Source organism: Bufo gargarizans, chromosome 3 (genome assembly GCF_014858855.1).
Source record: "Bufo gargarizans isolate SCDJY-AF-19 chromosome 3, ASM1485885v1, whole genome shotgun sequence".
NCBI classification, from domain to species: domain Eukaryota; kingdom Metazoa; phylum Chordata; class Amphibia; order Anura; family Bufonidae; genus Bufo; species Bufo gargarizans.
The window spans coordinates 258,044,860-258,064,646 of NC_058082.1; positions in this window are offsets into that span (position 1 = coordinate 258,044,860).

Below are 19,787 nucleotides of genomic sequence, written 5' to 3' on the forward strand. Positions count from 1 at the left end.
GCCTAATGCCGTTCTAAGGATGGTAAGGCCTGAGCAAGTACAGGCGATAGTCGATTGGGTGGCCGACAGTGGATCCCGCTTGAAACCCGTGCCCATCAGTCTACAACATCACCCCTATGCATATCAGGGAACCTGTCTGAGCCTTAAGTCATGCAGCAGTCTCTTATGCTGTTTGAAGACTCTGCTGGCAGGGTTTCCCAAGGGCATCCTCCTAGCCCTTCCCCAGGGGTGGAAGACATAGAATGCACTGACGCACAACCACTTATGTTTCCTGATGAGGACATGGGAATACCACATCAGCACATCTCTGATGATGATGAAACACAGGTTCCAACTGCTGTGTCTTTCTGCAGTGTGCAGACCGAAAAGGAGGTCAGGGAGAAAGACTGGGTGGAAGACGATGCAGAGGACAATGATGTCCCTAGACCCCACATGGAATGAAGGTCGTGCCACTGACTTTCAGAGTTCGGAGGAAGAGGCAGTGGTGAGACCGAGCCGACAGCGCAGCAAAAGAGGGAGCAGGGTGCAAAAGCAGAGCAGCCGTGGCAAAGACAGTTCGCCTGCTACTGGCCGCCGCCACCAGGGACCGAGCACACCAAAGGCAGCTTCTTCACACAATGTGCTTACGACAAGACCCGAGTGGTTTGTACGCTGTGTCATTACAGCCTGAAGTGAGGCATTAACGTTCTGAACCTTAGCACAACCTGCATGACCAGGCATCTTCATGCGAGACACGGGCTGCAGTGGAGTAAGCATCTTCAAAACCAAGAAAGGGCTCAGGCCCCTCCTGCTCCCTCTTCTGCTGCTGCCTCTGCCTCTTTCTCCGCCTCTGGAGGAATGTTGGCACCTGCCACCCAGCAAACAGAGGATGTGCCACCAACACTACCACCTCCGTCACCAAGCATCTCCACCATGTCACACGGAAGCGTTCAGCTCTCCATCTCCCAAACCTTGGAGATAAAGGATAAATTCCCACCTAGCCACCCTTGATCTCTGGCCCTGAATGCCAGCATTTCTAAACTACTGGCCTTTGAAATGCTGTCATTCAGGCTGGTGGAGACGGACAGCTTCAAACAGCTCATGTTGCTTGCTGTCCCACAGTACGTCGTTCCCAGCCGCCACTACTTCTCCAGGAGAGCCGTGCCTTCCCTGCACAACCAAGTATCGGATAAAATCAAGTGTGCACTGCGCAACGCCATCTGTGGCAAGGTCCACCTAACCACAGATACATGGACCAGTAAGCACGGCCAGGGACGCTATATCTCCCTAACTGCACACTGGGTAAATGTAGTGGCGGCTGGGCCCCAGGCGGAGAGCTGTTTGGCGCACGTCCTTCCGCCGCCAAGGATCGCAGGGCATCCTTCTTTGCCTCCTGTGCCTCCTCCTCCTACTCGGCTTCCTCCTCCTCTTCTACCACCTCCTCATCTGGTCAGCAACAGACCTTCACCACCAACTTCAGCACAGCCAGGGGTAAACGTCAGCAGGCCATTCTGAAACTGATGTGTTTGGGGGACAGGCCCCACACCGCACAGGCGTTGTGGCGGGGTATAGAACAACAGACCAACGAGTGGTTGCTGCCAGTGAGCCTCAAGCCCGACCTGGTGGTGTGCGATAATGGGCGAAATCTCATTGAAGCTCTGGGACTAGCCGGTTGGACGCACATCCCTTGCCTGGCGCATGTGCTGAATTTGGTGGTGCAGATTTGATGGTGGTGCAGAAATTAATTCACAACTACCCCGAGATGTCTGAGTTGCTGCATAAAGTGCGGGCCGTCTGTGCGCACTTCCGGCATTCTCATCCTGGCGCCGCTCGCCTGTCTGCGCTACAGCATAACTTTGGCCTTCCCGCTCACCGCCTCATATGCGACGTGCCCACCAGGTGGAACTCCACCTTGCACATGCTGGAGAGACTGTGCGAGCAGCAGCAGGCCATAGTGGAGTTTCAGCTGCAGCCCTCACTGGTGAGTCGCACTGCGGAACAGTACCACTTCACCACCAATGACTGGGCCTCCATGTGAGACTTGTGTGCCCTGTTGCGCTGTTTCGAGTACTCCACCAACATGGCCAGTGGCGATGACGCCATTATCAGCGTTACAATACCACTTCTATGTCTCCTTGAGAAAACACTTAGGGCGATGATGGAAGAGGATGTGGGCCAGGCGGAGGAGGAGGAGGAAGGGGGGTCAGTCTTTTAGAAGTGCCTCAGAGGGAGTTTTTTTGCAACAGCAGAGGCCAGGTACAAATTTGGCCAGCCAGGGCCCACTACTGGAGGACGAGGATAAGGAGGATGAAGCATGTTCATAGCAGGGTGGCACCCAACGCAGCTCGTGCCCATCACTGGTGCGTGGCCGGGGGATACGGAGGACGCAGACGATACGCCTCCCACAGAGGACAGCTTGTCCTTACCTCTTGGCAGCCTGGCACACATGAGTGACTAAATGCTGCAGTGCCTGTGCAACGACTGCAGAGTTGCCCACATTTTAACGTGTGCTGACTACTGGGTGGCCACCCTGCTGGATCCCTCACAATGTGCCGTCCTTAATTCCCTCACTGGAGCGTGATAGGAAGATGTGCGACTACAGGCGCACGCTGGTGGAGGCGCTCCTGAGAGCATTCCCGACTGACGCCGGGGGACAAGTGGAAGCACAAGGCGAAGGCAGGGGAGGAGGAAGAGGTCGCTAATGCAGCTGTGTCAGCGCCAGCACCTCAGAAGGCAGGGTTAGCATGGCCGACATGTGGAAAAGTTTTGTCACCTTGCCGCAATAACCGGCTCCAACTGCTGATATGGAGCGTGTTAGCAGGAGGCAGCATTTGACCAACATGATGGAACAGTACCTGTGCACACGACTACACATACTGACTGATGGTTCTGCCCCATTCAACTTCTGGGTCTCCAAATTGTTCACATGGCCAGAGCTTGCCCTGTATGCATTGGAGGTGCTGGCCTGCCCTGCAGCCAGTGTACTCTCTGAACGTGTATTTAGCACGGCAGAAGGCGTTATTACAGACAGACGCAGCTGCCTGTCGACAGCCAACGTGGACAAGCTCACGTTCATTAAAATGAACCAGGCCTGGATCCTACAAGACTTGTCTGTACCTTGTGTAGAATAGACTGTTCTAACAGCCTCAACCATCCATCCTTGTACTCAAGTGCACTTATTCCTTTTTTTTTTTTTTTTTTTTTATATGTCCCAATATTTTGGGGGATACCCCTATGTAAAAATGCTAAATACACATCTGTGTTGGCTACCTATTCCTCCTTCGCCCCTGCTTCCACTAAGACCGCCACGTGAGCCTACACCGCCACATCCACCCATTCACCACCTCTTCAACCTCTTCCTCCTAGATAATTTTTTTTTAAGGTCTTTTATGTTATTTTAATTTATTTCCCTATCCATATTTGTTTGCAGATCATTTGCCATGCTCTTAAGCACATTTTGCTGTCTTTTGCAGCCCTCTAGCTCTTTCCAGGGCTATTTTAGAGCCATTTTAGTGGCCAAAAGTTCGGTCCCCATTGACTTCAACCCGAACCCGAACTTTTTTTTTTAAGTTCGGCCAAACCTGCCGAACCCAAACATCCAGGTGTCTGCTCAACTCTATTTATTAATATTATTCTGTCCCATTACTTTTGGTCCCTTTACAAGTGGCAGGCACATATGCAAACTGTTGTAATTCCTACACCCTTCACCTGATTTGGATGTAAATACCCTCAAACTTAAGCTGATAGTCTGTAGTTAAAGCACATCTTGTTCGTTTTATTTCAAATCCATTGTGGTATAGAGCTAAAAATGTTAGAATTGTGTCGATGTCCCCATATTTATGGACCTGCTTGTATAAGTCTCTCCTGGGATTTAAACTTAGGATCTCCACATGCAAGTCTGACCATGCTATAGCCTCACCACATAGCAAAAATAGATTTTTCTATTCTTAGAAAGCTAAAACATATTACTGGTTTCATTATAATCATATTCTAACCAATTCTTTCAATGTGGTAAGGCTACATTAAGTAGTGTACACGGTATGTACATGCTAGGACACAGCTCTGCCCTCATGATGCTGATATCTAGCCCTGGCAATCAAGGGGAGAGGAAGGTGTCCAGAGCACAGCAGGTACTACAAAAGCAGTGCTTAAAAAACTCTGCCCTGCCACCTGGTGCTCGACCCTGCTCATTTGCATATAAATAAAGGCCTGGATTAATAGGGTTGATCATGCTGACAGAGTCTCTTTAAGATATTTCTTCTGGATAGACAGTCTACAATACAAATGTGTTACACACTTATGAGCTTCACATATTTTCATTATGTAATTGACATCCAAAATCTTTGGGAGCATCATTTTAGGCAAGAAAAGAAGATCCCTAATAAAGAAATTTAACAGCATTCTCAATACCACCGCTGTCCTCGATGCACTATGAGCAGCCTTATGATTTGCTGCAATTAACCCATATCTGATTGGGGCAGGCAACAAATTTATCGCTAGTGTTGGAATGGGAATCCTTGGGGCTACCGGAGAAATGATTCTGTGGGCTCACCCTCTATCTATACAGAAAATAGGCATGTCCACTTATAATTAGATGATGAACTTGTTATTATTGCATATTCAGGGCACATCATCAATAACCTCTAAAAAGTCTGATTTGTGAATCAACCAAATAAGAAATAGAACGTAATAAAACATAACGGCGAGTACTTGGCCGTACCATGTAATGGGCAATGAGAGTGGAACTACTGTACCAAATAACTGGTTTGGCTTTGGTCTAAGCCTAATAGAATTACTCTGGAAGTTCCCTGGAATTCACAATTTAACCCCTGTACAAGGATCTGAACTTTGCTACAGGGAACCAACCAGGCCACTACTTCCTGGAGTAGTCCCGATCCAGTTGGCAGCTAACCCATAGGGGTCAGAGACTCCAGTGTGAAAAACAAAGAGATCAGGCAATAGTCGTAGTCAGGAAACAAGCCATGGTCAGGGCAAGCTGCGTTTCTGCGTATCTGAAAGACAATTTCACTTTTGCCACTGTGTGAGGGAATATTTCTAGCATGCTCTTCCACACTTTGAGATGGTTTCGCCAAGCATTTCTTAAATCTGTACCCCTCAGTACAGGAATCACAGAACCTAAATCGATATCCTAAACTGAATACCTAAGATTTAGCAGCAAGAGTCAAGAAAGACAGAAAGAGAAGGAGTACCACAACCCCTATCATTGCTGCTATCCATACATTGCGATTGAGGAAGAATTGCAATGTGAATTGCCATTGGAACTGTGCCTTGACACTGTTGGATGTATTAGTACTCTTATTCTGCAATTTAGTGAAGAGTGACTTATTTATTTAGAGCTGGTCTGGTCACTGACTTCATTACTGTATGCCAGCCATTGCACCTGCATCCAAACTCCTGCCTTACAATGCCAAAATACTTAACACCAAGGGCACAGCAACTACCCCCAGGCAAGAGCCCTGAGGGAAGAAAGGGTGCGCCTTCCTGTCACTGCAAGGCCGTAGGAAGGTATTGGTGTAAGGATTGCTGCTGTGATCCGGGTGAACACCCATTATTGTCACAGCCACTACCACTCCAAACCTCACCTTTTTCCTCCAAGGTGGCCAATGTAACTGCAGGGTCTTCCAACATTGGGCTCATGCATGTGCCTATTAACACACACTGCCAGGACCGGGACGAGGAGTAGGCGCCCTGTCGCTACTCAGAAGTGGGGGTGCAATGATGGCCACATCTGTGGCTCTTCAGTCTCATAGAGTGGCACAAGAGGCTGCAATGATGTCACTGCAACCTTCTGTGCTGGGTCTCGAGGTCAATATAGAGGGTATTGCTACTAATTTATGTATTATCACTGTTGGACGCACTATTGCTAACAAGGGCAGTCTGGGAGAACTATTACTGTAGGGGGCGCTATCTTTGTGGCACTGTGGTTTCTAACAGTATAGTGTTTGTGAGCATGAGGGAGCAAAGTGGGCACAGTATTAGGGGTACCAACAGGATAGGTCTGTATAAATTTGGGGGCTGATTTCCAAAATCTATAACAGTCCCCCATGTGCCATATACTGTAGCAATACTGGTGCCTTCTTATATAGCAGAGGGGTTTGCACACCCCTGACGACAGATGTCTGCGTGTGATGGTCTCCAAATGGAGAAGAAAAGTCACTGGATCTGCCCCTTACTGTTTTTTTTTGAAATGTGTTTTAATCTTTTTAATAGAAAGTAAAGTCACTTTTATTTGATGGGGGAGGGGGGGCAGGGGGGCAATTTGCCTGCCCCACCTAGGGCTCCAAAATAACTTGTCCTGGCCCTGACTTCTGCATAAGGTTTTGCTCAGTTTTATATTGATAATCACTATTTATGTACATTGCTAGAATATGAACTGCTAGGATTCTAACCAACGGTATTATAAAATCACAGCTTTAGAAATGCAATCAGCATATTTGAAAGGTCAGAAGCATCTTCAGCTCCTTTATTTGATAAAATTACCGGTGTAGCGTAAGTATATATTTTTCTACTTTTGCTGTGAAAACGATTGCCTCCTCACATCTTCCTGACTTTAGTGACAGGTTTATATACACATGATAATCCCTGTGTCCTCATAGCCATCCATACAGGTTTTCCCTTTTCTATGGATACTAATGGATAGCTGATTGTAGGCAAAGATCCACATCTTCTGATGACTGTGAAGCAGAAAACTGTTCACTAGAGAATCTCCACAGAGTTCTTTTTTCGTACCAAAGCAATTTTTTTTCTGAGCAAGCAATTTTTCCCCCCACTAAATAAGGCGTAAAACTATTTGAAATATTAAACAGGAGCTTTCCTCTTCTACTCCATTCGCAGTAAATAAAGAAATCAATAGCTGCTCCGCTATTCCATTTCTAAAAGGTTTGCTTTTTTCTTCTTCGAGCTTAGAGCGGTATTTGGTAGTTTGGAAGAAAATCTGCTTTGGCACCTCGGTTGCTGGATAACTAGCTGAATTTATTCCTTTGTGCGGTTCTGTGATTGGCACGCTACTGAACAACTGGTATTTTCCTTGTCTTGATGTACAGGAGGTTGCATGCCCTGGTCTCAGGTAGAGGTCATCAGCACTTCTCTTCAGAAAATGACCGTACAGTAACAGACATTTCCTAGAGCATACATCTAGAGATTTAATTCCAATGCCAGCAAACTTGCATAAGTGCTCTCTATTAATCTTTATTATGAGAGCGACATTCTGCAAATCGCAGGTATGAATTAAATATAACCAAAGTATTGAACTGCCGCACATTGTGACAGCTCATCACCTCTTTCCATTCACAGAATGGAATATTATGCATGATCTCCACCCATTAAAGCTCATTTACTGACCTGTCTAATAAACTGAAATCAATTTATCAACATCAAGTATAATGTGCTATGAGGCTCGATTCATACAAGTTCTAGAAATTCTTGCCAGATGATCAGTTTTAGTGACTGAGAGAATTCATAAATGCACACATAGGATTTTTTTTTTTACATAATATGCCCACCATTGTGTATTAAGTTCAATGTACAGTACCTAAACCATAAAATGGTCCAACTTTACAAATGATTGTGATTGAACATCTTACTGTTTGTGACTACAGCTCTTTTGCTTTCCTTTATTCAGAAGAAGGGGCTGATGAAAGTGAGTAAATAAGGGTAGATGACAAACCCAGTTATAGTTACAACCCGCATTCCTGATAACAGGTCTGTGTAAATGTGCAGACAAATGAGCAAACACTTGTTTTCTAGCTGATTGGATAATTTAAAATGTTTACATGGCGAGATGTGCTGCTGACATAATGTAAATGTAAGGGGGATGAACAATCGTAGTAATGATTGTTCATCCCCCATGCACTTTTAATCAGAGTGCTGATTGACTGATTATCTATCATTTCTGGGTAGCAGAGCGTGTGGTCTAAACAGCAATCTGCTGCCCAGAAACACTGCAGCTGTATGGGGATGAGTGATCACAACAGTGATCCCCAGGGGTGTAACTACCATAGCGGCAGACCATGCGACTGCTATGGGGCCCAGGGCAAGAGGGGGCCCAGCCTTAGTTGGGATTATCTCCTCTTCTACTGGAGGTGACTTTTAGCAAATGAGGCAGTGGAATAAATGTCCTGTGTAGGGGTCCTGGTTTGATCCTTGCTATGGGGCTATTACTTCTCTATGTACGCCACTGGTGATCCCTCATTTTCATTACTGTAAAGAAGATCACTGCATGGACTGTAAATACAACTTTCTCCTTCACTGAACGAGCAGGCGTCTGTCCTTACCTTACCAACAATTGGCTACTCCGCAACCCCTGTAAACCCACTTCTAGTATATCAGTCCGAGTTTCTTTATGCTACTGAAGTTAGCATGATTAGCGTGATAGGGTATGCTGCAAACAAAGAAAAAAAACTTTCCTAAAAATGTGCAATATCCATTTTTTTTATGGGAACCTATTAGTGGCATATCTCACCATATGCCTATTCAATGAAGTATGTAATAGTCTCTGTTCAGAGGTGTACTCTCTGTCAGGGAATTCTCTTGACATATTTCTCTAACGCATTTTAATTGGATTGATGCAAATAAAAATATTCATTACTGTTAAACTCATACCTCACATCATAAAACACACCTTATCTGCTGCAGAACCTCACAATAAACACCTCAGCTGCTGCAGAACCTCATAATACACACCTCAGCAGCTGCAGTACCTCACAATATACACCTCAGCTGCTGCAGTAGCTCATAATAAACATCTCAACTGCAGATCCTCATAATACACACCTCAACTACTGCTGAGGCAAGTGTCATAATAATTGTGGTGCAGCCAAGCAGGTTCATGTACCAGAATTGAAATCTAGCTAGGAGCTGGGGTAGATTTTAAGTATAATTTACGCAAGCTTTGTGGCATAAAATATAATAAATTTGCCAGGCCAGATAGGTACAGCCCACTCACTGCCGTGTCTACTTTTTCAAAAAGTTGCCAGCATGGAGCACAACCTTTAAAAAGCTACAAATTTGTACATCAATGGGGCTTGTGCAAAAATCTGCAACTTTTTTGGCGCCAGAGAGGTAGGGTAGTAGTATGATAAATGTGGGCCTACATATACACACATTTACTTACTTTTCCTACAGATATTGTTGTAGCTGAAATGACCTTCTGACACGCAGACAACCTGAAGAAGTAGGGACCATTACCCAGTGTTTCATCCCAGACCAGTAATGGAGGGAGCCATTGCGACTCAGCAGCAGGACAGGAGATTGGGCGGGAAGAAGACTGGACATAGCAGCTGGGGAGGAGAACAGCTGGGGAGGGTGGCTCAGAGGACAAAATATACATGGCAGGGGAGGGGGGCCCAGAAGACAGAAGATGCATGTCAGGGTAACCCAGGGAAAAGAAGATGGATGGAAACTTGGGGAGCAGAGGGAAGGGGATGGAGGACAGGAGATGGCAGCTATTGGATGTTCTGTAGCAAGAAGCTGGGCTGCACCAACAAGGCATGAGAGGGAGGGAAAACATGATCTGCTTGACGAACACAGCACAGAGTCCTGGCTGCACTAAGATGACAAGCGGCTCCATACAAGGACCATGCTTGTGGGAGCTTATGTTCACTACACTGCTCCACTGACATTCTAGAGCAGTGCAGTGAATGTAGAGGCGGTGGGGCCCACAGGAGAATCCTCCTGTCATCCAGTGTGCTAGACCGACATTGCCAGACACCACAATGGATCTTGTTGGACCATCACAGATTCAATGAAAAACAGTGGAGAGAAAAGTTGTGCATGTAAGAATTTTTACTCCTCTGGAAAAGCTGAGCCCCATATGGAAACCAAACAGATCCCATTATAGTCAAATAGTTCTGCTCCGTTAAAGCCACACGGTCAGGTTTCTTAATGCAGTTTTTAAAGCCAAAATCAGTACTGTATCATAAAAAGAGATAAAGTATAAAGGACAGATACAACTTCTCTTTTTGAATTAACCCCCGGTTTTGACTTTCAAAACTGTATCAGGAAACCTGACCATGTGGCCGAACCCTAATGGAACAGAACAACGGAAATTAATAGTGCTGGTGTGAAAGAGGCCATATTGTGATAATTTTGTGGTATACTGCATAAATATCTTGTCCAGATGCCAGCATCAGTTTTTTGGTAGTAAAATGTTTTGTATGAAATATTTCAAAATTGCTTCTATATATTTTGTTTTCAAACTATTCAAACAGTTTTGCTGTTAAAGGCACCTACTTCTTCAGAGTGTCTCAACCGCTTCCTTCTGCATGTGTAGATCTCTTAGCTAGAAGGACTAGAATGATGCCTTCTAACCTCTCAGGGAAGATGCAGGATATTTTTGCAGCTTTAATTACCTTTTCATTCTCTGCATTCTCTGCAATACTCCAAACCTATACAGGATCTTAACAATTTTGGTAGTACTATACGGTGATACATTGTTCACTTTAGAGGGGCTGGAGTTTCTGGGCACTGATGAAAAATGTAGACCAGGTTGCCAAACTATTGTGTGCAATTCTATAGTCCTACTGTCCTCTTACGTGGCCATTGGATCCTCACACACAAGGGCCTAGATGCAATTGCAACCCCTACCTATCCTATTGTTACCGATCTAATGTAAGTCCCTCATTTTGTCCTTCAATGGATTTTCATGTTATTAAACGCTGTAAATCTTTAGAAACAGAAATCTTGTGCTGGGGACTGATTCCTCTGTCATGTGAGGGTTTCATGCTGACATACACATTGTTAGCAGGAATAATTACTAACGTTTAAAGAACATTGGACTACTCCAGCCAGCATTAAACTGATGCATTGCCATCTATTTGCAGATTAGATGCTGTGTTGTTTAGAAAGCATCTGTATTATCTGTTGGAGGAAAAAAAGAATTGCCTGTTTAATATGCCAAGGAGCCTCTTGCCCCTTGCTCTAAAAGATCTCATTGAAATGAATGGAATATGTGAAAGGCTGCTTTCCAGTATACTCAGGAAGGAGGATGCCCCAGATCATTAAACAAGATAATTATGCAAAGTATAGGACCTGTCTATTGCAGTTTTGCACGGATGTGTTTTATTTTATGTAAAATAAGCGAATAGAAAGCCATTTAAAAATCTACATTTTGTAAATATTATGCCATGCAGCAATGTGTAAAATGGATTTATGTTACGTACAGTGCATCAAATTCCCTTGGATTAAAAGTGAGAATGCATTACAACAATAAGTAACTGAAAAGCCTATGAAATTCATGTTTATACTACATATTAAAAAGAAACATTGACCTAAAATGACTATTCTGTGTGACACATGCCATGAACAGCACAGTATGCCACAATGATTTTACCATACTATAACTCCTTATGTCATATTTATGCCTGGGAACATTGCTAAAATGGACTCCAGGACACCGAGACTCAAATCCAGCAAGAAAATATAATGGTGTTTCTATAACTAATACTTCATGGCATTTTACAGTTACTAATGAAAGGTCCTTGATTTAAATCCGAGTATTAGAGATTTAAAATACAACCTGCTAAATAATAATGGTATAAAATGAACCCAGTCTAGATCTTTAATAGACATGAAATATTTCCTTGGCTAGACAAACTAATTTACGTAATTTAAAGAGGACCTTAAAGAGGCCATGTTTTTTAGTAACTACTGTGGGGTTTCGCTCTGGTAGACAGGATTAGTGGACGCAGTATAAAGGCAACAACAAGTTCTTTGGATCAAACAGTTCAGTGTTTTATTCACACTTTAGGCAAGTGACAAAACAAGCAGTCATAATCAAGCAAAAAAGTGACCTTGCGGTGTTGGTGGTAATTCACACCATGCGGCAATTCTGCCTCAAAGAGTCCTTGATAATAGCATCATCAACCTGTTTTAACGGCAAACAGGTAGCAACCGTTCATCCAGACACAAGGCTCTTAGATCCCAACACAGAGACATGGCTTCTGAGCCCAGCTGCCTATTTAAGGACAGCCAGGTGCTGCCAAAACGCGGACCAGCACTTAAAATCCGGTCCGGTATTTGACCTCACCTGGCTGTAAATCAGCCCAGCAGCACATGCTGGAAGGAAAATACCTGTTTTCCCAGACCAAACCTCTCACTGTGTCTCACTACTTGCATACCCCAAGCAGTAACAATTCTGGAGCATCTATTCTTATGGCTCTATGTTGTGCCATTCTTTTATTAATTCTGCTAGGAGTTATGAATTAATTACTAGCAGTCTGAGGGGATGAACACACACCAGACAGTGTTCCCAGGACAGGGCATCCGTGTTTCCCTGTAACCGGCCTGCCCTGTGTTCCACCGAAAACGTAAAGTTTTGTAGGGAGAGAAACCATCGGGTGACGCAGGCATTTCTGTCCTTGGCCTGGCTCATCCACTTGGGAGGGGAGTGGTCAGTCACCAGGTGGAATTTTCTCCCCAATGAATAATAGCGGAGAGATTCTAGTGCCCACTTGATAGCCAGGCACCCTCTCCCCATTATACTATACCGGGTCTTGGCTGGGGTGAGCTTACAGCTGAGGAAGACAACAGGATGCTCCTCCCCGTTGAATTCCAGAGACAGTACAGCATCGAGGTCTACTTCGGAGGCATCAGTCTGTACTATAAACTCCCTTTTGAAGTCGGGCATCACCAAAACTGGGGACCCGCACAGGGCCAACTTCAAAGCGGAGAAAGCCTCTTCCGCTCAATCATCCCAGCAATCCATTGTTGACTTGTGTCCCTTCAAGAGTGCTGTCAAGGGCGCGGCTAGAATACTGTAGCATAGTGGGGAACAAACCTAATGCAATAGCCCACCATTCCCAGGAATTACTTTATTTGCCTAGTGCTGACAGGTCGGGGCCAATTCCATATCGCCTCTATTTTCACTTCACTTGGGGTTTGATGACTCCGTGCCCAATGACATACCCCAGGTACTTAGTCTCTTCTAACCTTATCGCACTTTTTTGGGGGTTTGCAGTTAGGCCAGCTTTCCGAAGGACAGTCCACTTCAGCCTGCAGTTTGAGTAGGTGACTTTCCCAGTCGGTACTGTGGATGACAATATCATCCAGGTAAGCCAAAGCGTACCGACGATGTGGACGAAGCACAATATCCATTAGTCGCTGAAAAGTGGTGGGGGCGTAATGTAGACCAAAAGGTAAGACCTTATATTGATACAGCCCCGCAGGCTTGATGAAGGCAGTTTTCTCTTTGGCAACCTCCATTAAGGGCACATGCCAGTACCCTTTCGTGAGGTCCAAAACTGAAAAATACCGGGCTTGTCCTAACCTCTCGATGAGCTCATCCACCCGGGGCATGGGATACGCATTGAATTTGGAAACCTTGTTAAGTTTTCGATAGTCGTTACAACACTGCAACGTCCCGTCCGTCTTGGGTATCAATACTCACTTTTTGACTCCTCAATGACGTCTAGCTGCAACATTAACTGCATCTCCTCCGAGATGGCTTGTCGCCGAGACTCGGGTACCCGGTATGGTTTTAATCAGACTTTTGCCTGAGGCTCAGTGACAATGTCATGTTGGATTATTAAAGTGCGTCCAGGGAGGTCCGAGAACACATCTGTGTTCCGACTGATGAACTCGCTGGCCTCCTGAGTCTGTTTAGAGGAGAGGCTGTCAGCAATTTTTACTGTGGCAGCCGCCTCTCTTGCATCAGACAGAGGGGCCGTTACCTCTTCTCCTAGAAAATCTGACCATGGGCTATCTTCTGTACAGGTTTCCGTATCTTTCCACGGTTTGAGTAAATTCACATGGTAAGCCTGCTCTGGCTTTCGCCACCCTGGCTGGTGTACCTTGTAGTGTACATCTCCAATTTTCTTGAGTACCTCGTAGGGCCCCTGCCACCTAGCCAGGAAGTTACTGTCTACGGTCGGCACCAGAACCAAAACCCGATTAGCCGGGTTAAAGATCCGAACCCTTTGGTCGGTCAGAACCTCTTTAGGTAGTCCTACTCAGGAAAACATCTCCATTAACTCCTTAGATATGAGTTTGGCCGAGGTATGTCGCAGTGGCACCGCCTCTGGGTACCGAGAGGCATACTCTAGAATGAGTAAGATGTGTTGATGCCCTTTGGCGGACTTCGGTGCTGGGCCTATGAGGTCTATAGCTATTCTGTCAAATGGTAATTTGAAAATCGGGAGAGGTACTAGGGGACTACGGAAATGTGGCTGGGGGCTAGTTATCTGGCAGGTCGGGCAAGACCTCCACTTCTTTGTATATACTGGGCCAGTAAAACCACTGTAGAATACGATCCTGAATTTTCTGCAGCCCCAGGTAACCCCCAAGAACGTGTTGGTGGGCTAAATCTATTACAAGCTTGCTATAAGCCTTGGGGAAAACCAACTGTTCAATAGTCTCACCCTGTAGTTGGTTTACCCGATACAACATACCCTGGCAAACCTCAAAATGGGGAAACACTGACTTCCTCATATTGTTGTGGTTCACTATCTACTATTAATACATTTTCCCAGGCGCAGGACAGGGTTGACTCCTGACGTTGGGCGGTACCAAAATTATCCTCGGAGACATTGAGGTCTGTCAATTCAGGACCCGGCAGCAAGTTCTCCACGTCTCCCACAATCACACTTAGAGGGGTTGTCTCCCCCTCTTCCACCGAAGTGGCGGTCACCCCAACCGCTGGCCCTTCGGTCTCAGGTTCCTAGGGTTCTTGTCTCCCCCGTGAGCCAGGCCACTCTGCTAGGGTTACCTCTGTCTCATGGGTATCAGTCACTCTCATAGCAGGCCAAAGTGCCGGGAAGCCCTGGAAGTCTCTCCCTATTATGAGTTCATAATGTAGATTTGTGGCGACAGCCACCTTGTGGGTCCATCTACCGGCCACTGTGGTTAGAGACACCAGCGTTGTGGGGTAGTCATTTAAGTCTCTGTGGATGCACATCACCCCGACTTTCTGGCTATTATACTCAGTGGACCGCACCAGGATAGCCCTTATTAGGGTCACCAGACTCCCTGAGTCCAGCAGAGCCTCTGCCGCAGTGTCTTCCACTTCCACCTGGCACAAATGATCTAGAGACTCTGTTGAACACAGCCTCTTGGCATATAGCAACTGACAGTAGCCATAGTTAGTGTCCATGGGCTCAACCCGATGGGGACAGTCAGCCCTTACATGGCCAGGCTCCTGACACCACCAGCAGACTATAGGAGCATAGGAGCCAGGTCCGCCATGGGTTAATCCCGGGCGGGTTTTATCGGCTCAAATCTCCAGCCTGGGGTGGAGATTTCCAGGGTTTGCCTCCCGCCCCCCTCAACAGAACACTCCTTTAGATTCCTGGTAGCTTCATAGCGTTCCAACAGGTCCAATATTTCAAGGGCATTGCCAGAAGACACCTGACGATCCAGTGCTAGAGAGGGTATGGCAAAGCCCTCCAGAACATATCCGCTAACATACGATCCAGCATAGCAGTGGGACTCAGCACGTCAGGCTGTAGCCATTTTTGCAAGAGGTGAAGTAAGTTATAATACTGGGGTCTTGCAGGCTCAGCCGGGTTGAACCCCCACTGATGCACCCGCTGGGCCCGGACCAACACATTCACCCCCAGTCTTGCCAGAATCTCACCCTTGACTTTCTGTAGTCAGCTGCTTGATCGTCCGGCAAGTCAAAATACACCCACTGGGAATCGGATGCCAGGAACGGAGCGACGACCTCAGCCCACTGGTCACGGGGTAGGTTTTCCCTGGGGGGCCACTTTCTCATACATCACCAGGTAGGTTTTGATGACGTCTGCGGGAGTCATCTTAGGAATCGCAGCACGGACTGCTTTCTGGGTATCGTGGACACTCGGGGTTGCTCCTGCTGTCTGCAAAGCCATCACATGTTGTAGCAGCAACTGGATAGTCTCCTGCTGCTGATTATTAGCCTCGCGTTGCTGCAGGTTTGTCTCTTGCTGCTGCAGATTAGCCTCCCTGAGGGCCTTCACAACAGCCTCCATTTTGTCATGGGGCACTGGTTTTAATATAGCTGGTTGAATGTAAGACATACAACCATGCCTGAAAAATTCAGAAACCAAAAATATCGGTGTTCACGCCAGCCTCACTGCTCTCACCCACATCCTCCACCAATTGTGGGGTTTCGCTCTGGTAGACAGGATTAATGGACGCAGTATAGAGGCAACAACAAGTTCTTTGGGTCAAAAAGTTCAGTGTTATATTCACACTTTAGGCAAGTGACAAAACAAGCAGTCATAATCAAGCAAAAAAGTCACCTTGCAGTGTTCGTGGTAATTCACACCATGTGACAATTCTGCCTCAAAGAGTTCTTGATGATAGCATCACCAACCTGTTTTCATGCCAAACAGGTAGCAACCCTTCATCCAGACACAAGGCTTCCAGATCCCAACACAGAGACATGGCTTCTGAGCCCAGATGCCTATTTAAGGACAGCCAGGTGCTGCCAAAACCCGGACCGGCACTTAAAATCCGGTCCGGTATTTGACCTCACCTGGCTATAAATCAGCCCAGCGGCATATGCTGGAAGGCAAATACCTGTTTTCCCAGAACAAAACTCTCACTGTGTCACACTACTTGCATACCCCAAGCAGTAACAATTTTGGAGCATCTATTATTATGGCTCTATGTTGTGCCATTCTTTTATTAATTCTGCTAGGAAGGTCTAGATGGGTATTACCAGTTTGGGGGGTATCCCTGCACAGTCTGACACTGGAAGCACTGATTGGATAGTGTCAGACTGTGGAGGGACATACCACCAACAGGTAACACTTATCTGCTCTACATTGATAAAGTCTAGCAGGAGTAATAAAGGAATGGCACATCATAGAGTCATAGAATACATGCAGCAAAATCAGCCCTCCAAAAGTCAAATGGTGCTCCTTCCCTTCAGAGCCCTGCAGTGTGCCCATACAGCAGTTTACAACCATATAGGGGGTGTCTGTAAACTGCTGAATCATAGTAATTAATATTAACGTTTGTTTTGCTGTTAACCCTTGCTGTGTTGGAGGAAGAAATGAATTGAGAATCTGCAAAAGAAAAAAAAGAATGGAAGGTGCAAGGCTGATTTGACTGCATGATTTCTGCTAAGGCCACTCTCATGTCTTTGTTTTTACTTCAGGCTTTGAGATCCAGCAGAGGATCTCAAAATATTAATTTTCTGTTTCTGTAGCATCTTGCAGAAAACCAAGCAGGCAGATATAGACAAAATCTACTTTACTACTGTTTTTCTTTTCTTGTCTTTCAACGTTTAGTAGTCCTTTAAAGACTGATATCACATATTAGATAGGAGGTAAAGGTGGCTCCAACAGTAATTTCAGACTTTTCACCATTCCTGACATCCTGTTTTTTGTAAATACTCAAATAATTAAAAATTAACACTTCTGGAGCATCTATTCTTATAACTCTGCATTGTCCTGTTCATCTGTCATCCCACCTAGAAACTTATCAATAAGTTACCATTTCCCTTGTGTGTCTGACACTGGCAGCACTGATTAGATAGTGTGATAGTGTGCAGTTGGCAATTTATTTATAGATTTGTAGTAGGAATAGCAGAGGAACTGCACAAAACATAGTTCTAAGGCTACTTTCACACTTGTATTGTTGTTTTCCAATCCAGCAGAGGATCTCAGTACCAGAAAAAAAAAAGTTTCCATTTAGTCCTCATGCATTCTGAATGGAAATGGATCCTTCAGGATGCATTAGGATGTCTTCAGTTCTGGCAGCATTCCGTTTGTAACCGGACACAAAACCGTTGCAAACTGTGGTTTTGTGTCCGGTCATATAAACGGAAAAAAAACTGATCCGTAACGGAAAAAAATGTCAATGGTGATGGATTTTTTTTTTAGGAGCCCATTGACTTTCAATGTATTTAGTGACAGATCCGTGTTTTCTGTTTTGATTTCACACAATCGCACCCTAACGTAACGAATGCATCCTGATGTGTAAAATCAAAACGGATCTCATCTGCCGTATCTCAATACCAAAATTAACAACGCAAGTGTGAAAGTAGCCTTAGAAAAGATGCTCCAGAATTATAATTTCATGGGATATATAATTGTTTAGGAAAACTGACATGTCAGGAATGGTGACAAGTCCTCTGTACGGCAGTCAGATATACAGTATATGCAATAGCAGAAGGCACATACGAGTGAGTTCTTGTTAAAATTACTATACAAGCACCTTCTATTTCCAATCCGATTATTATATCAAATAAGTTGATTTTCAGGAAGATATCGTCTTAGAGCAAAATTAGATTTATAGTTTATTGTCTTTTGATTTTTGTTTGTAGCTATCAGTAGAAATACCCTTGTGGTTCGCCCGACGGTCATTTCGCGGCGAACGTTGCTTGTTTGTGATTCGCCAAACATGCGAACATATGGCGATATTCGCAGGCGCCATATTTTTTTGCATAGTGTCGAACTTTGACCCATGACACATCCATCAGGTGGGACAGGACAGCCAAATGAGATGTTTCAGAACATGGACACACCCCCAACCCTATAAAAGAACCCAATCTGGCAGCCATTTTACATTATGTGTTTTGCTAGCGTAGAGAGAGGTTGCATTTTGGAGCAGGGACAGTTAGGGACACCAAACGCTAGCTAATAGGGCCACAAAATCCTTTTAAGGACTGGTATAGGTGTGCTATCAATAGGTGTGATATACTTATAATATACTTTCTAACAAAGAAATTATATTATAGTGTATTTGTATTGTGCAGCAGTTGTGTGCGGTTCTGCTGCAATACCGCAGCTAGATAGAGGGACAATCCCTATTGCAACAGGTGTGATATACCTTTTGTCCCCCCAAAATAAACAGCTTGAGGGCTGCGATATACCTTCTTCCACAAAATCCTGATTGAGGGGTGCTATATACCTGTTTCTGCCAAATACTGATTGAGAGGTGCCATATACCTTCTTTCACAAAATACTGATTGAGGGGTGCTATTGCTATATAACTTCTTCCACCAAATATTTTTTGAGGGCTGCGATACACCTGCTTCCACAAAATACTGATTGAGGGGTGCTATATACCTGTTTCGGCCAAATACTGATTAAGGGGTGCTATATACCTGTTTTGGCCTAATACTGATTGAGGGGTGCCATATACCTGGTTCCGCCAAATACTGATTGAGGGGTTCTATATACCTGTTTCTGCCAAATACTTATTGAGGGGTGCCATATACCTTCTTCTACAAAATACTGATTGAGGGGTGCTATTGCTATATACCTTCTTCCACCAAATACTGACTGAGGGCTGAGATACACCTGCTTCCACAAAATACTGATTGAGGGGTCCCATATACCTGTTTCCGCCAAATACTTATTTAGGTGAGCCATATACCTTCTTCCACCAAATACTGATGATTAAGGGCTGCAATACACCTGCTTCCACCAAATACTAATTGAGGGGTGCCATATACTTGTTTCTGCCAAATACTGATTGAGGGGCGCTATATACCTGTTTCCGCCAAATACTGAGGGGTGCCACAAAATACTGATTGAGGGGTGCCATATACCTATTTCCGCCAAATACTGACTGAGGGGTGCTATATACCTGTTTCCACAAAATAATAATTGAGGGGTGCCATATACCTTCTTCCACAAAATACTGATTATGGGGTGCTATTGCTATATACCCTTTTCCACCAAATACTGATTTAGGGCTGCGATATACCTTCTTCCACAAATACTGCTCTTCTCTATAGACTTAGGCAGAGGGTCTTTTAGAAAATTACAGGCAGAGGAAGAGGCAGACTGTTCCGCAGGGATGGTAGGGGTCAGGCAGGTGCACCAGGTTGGAGCCTAAGTGGGAAGTTGGAGAAGGCG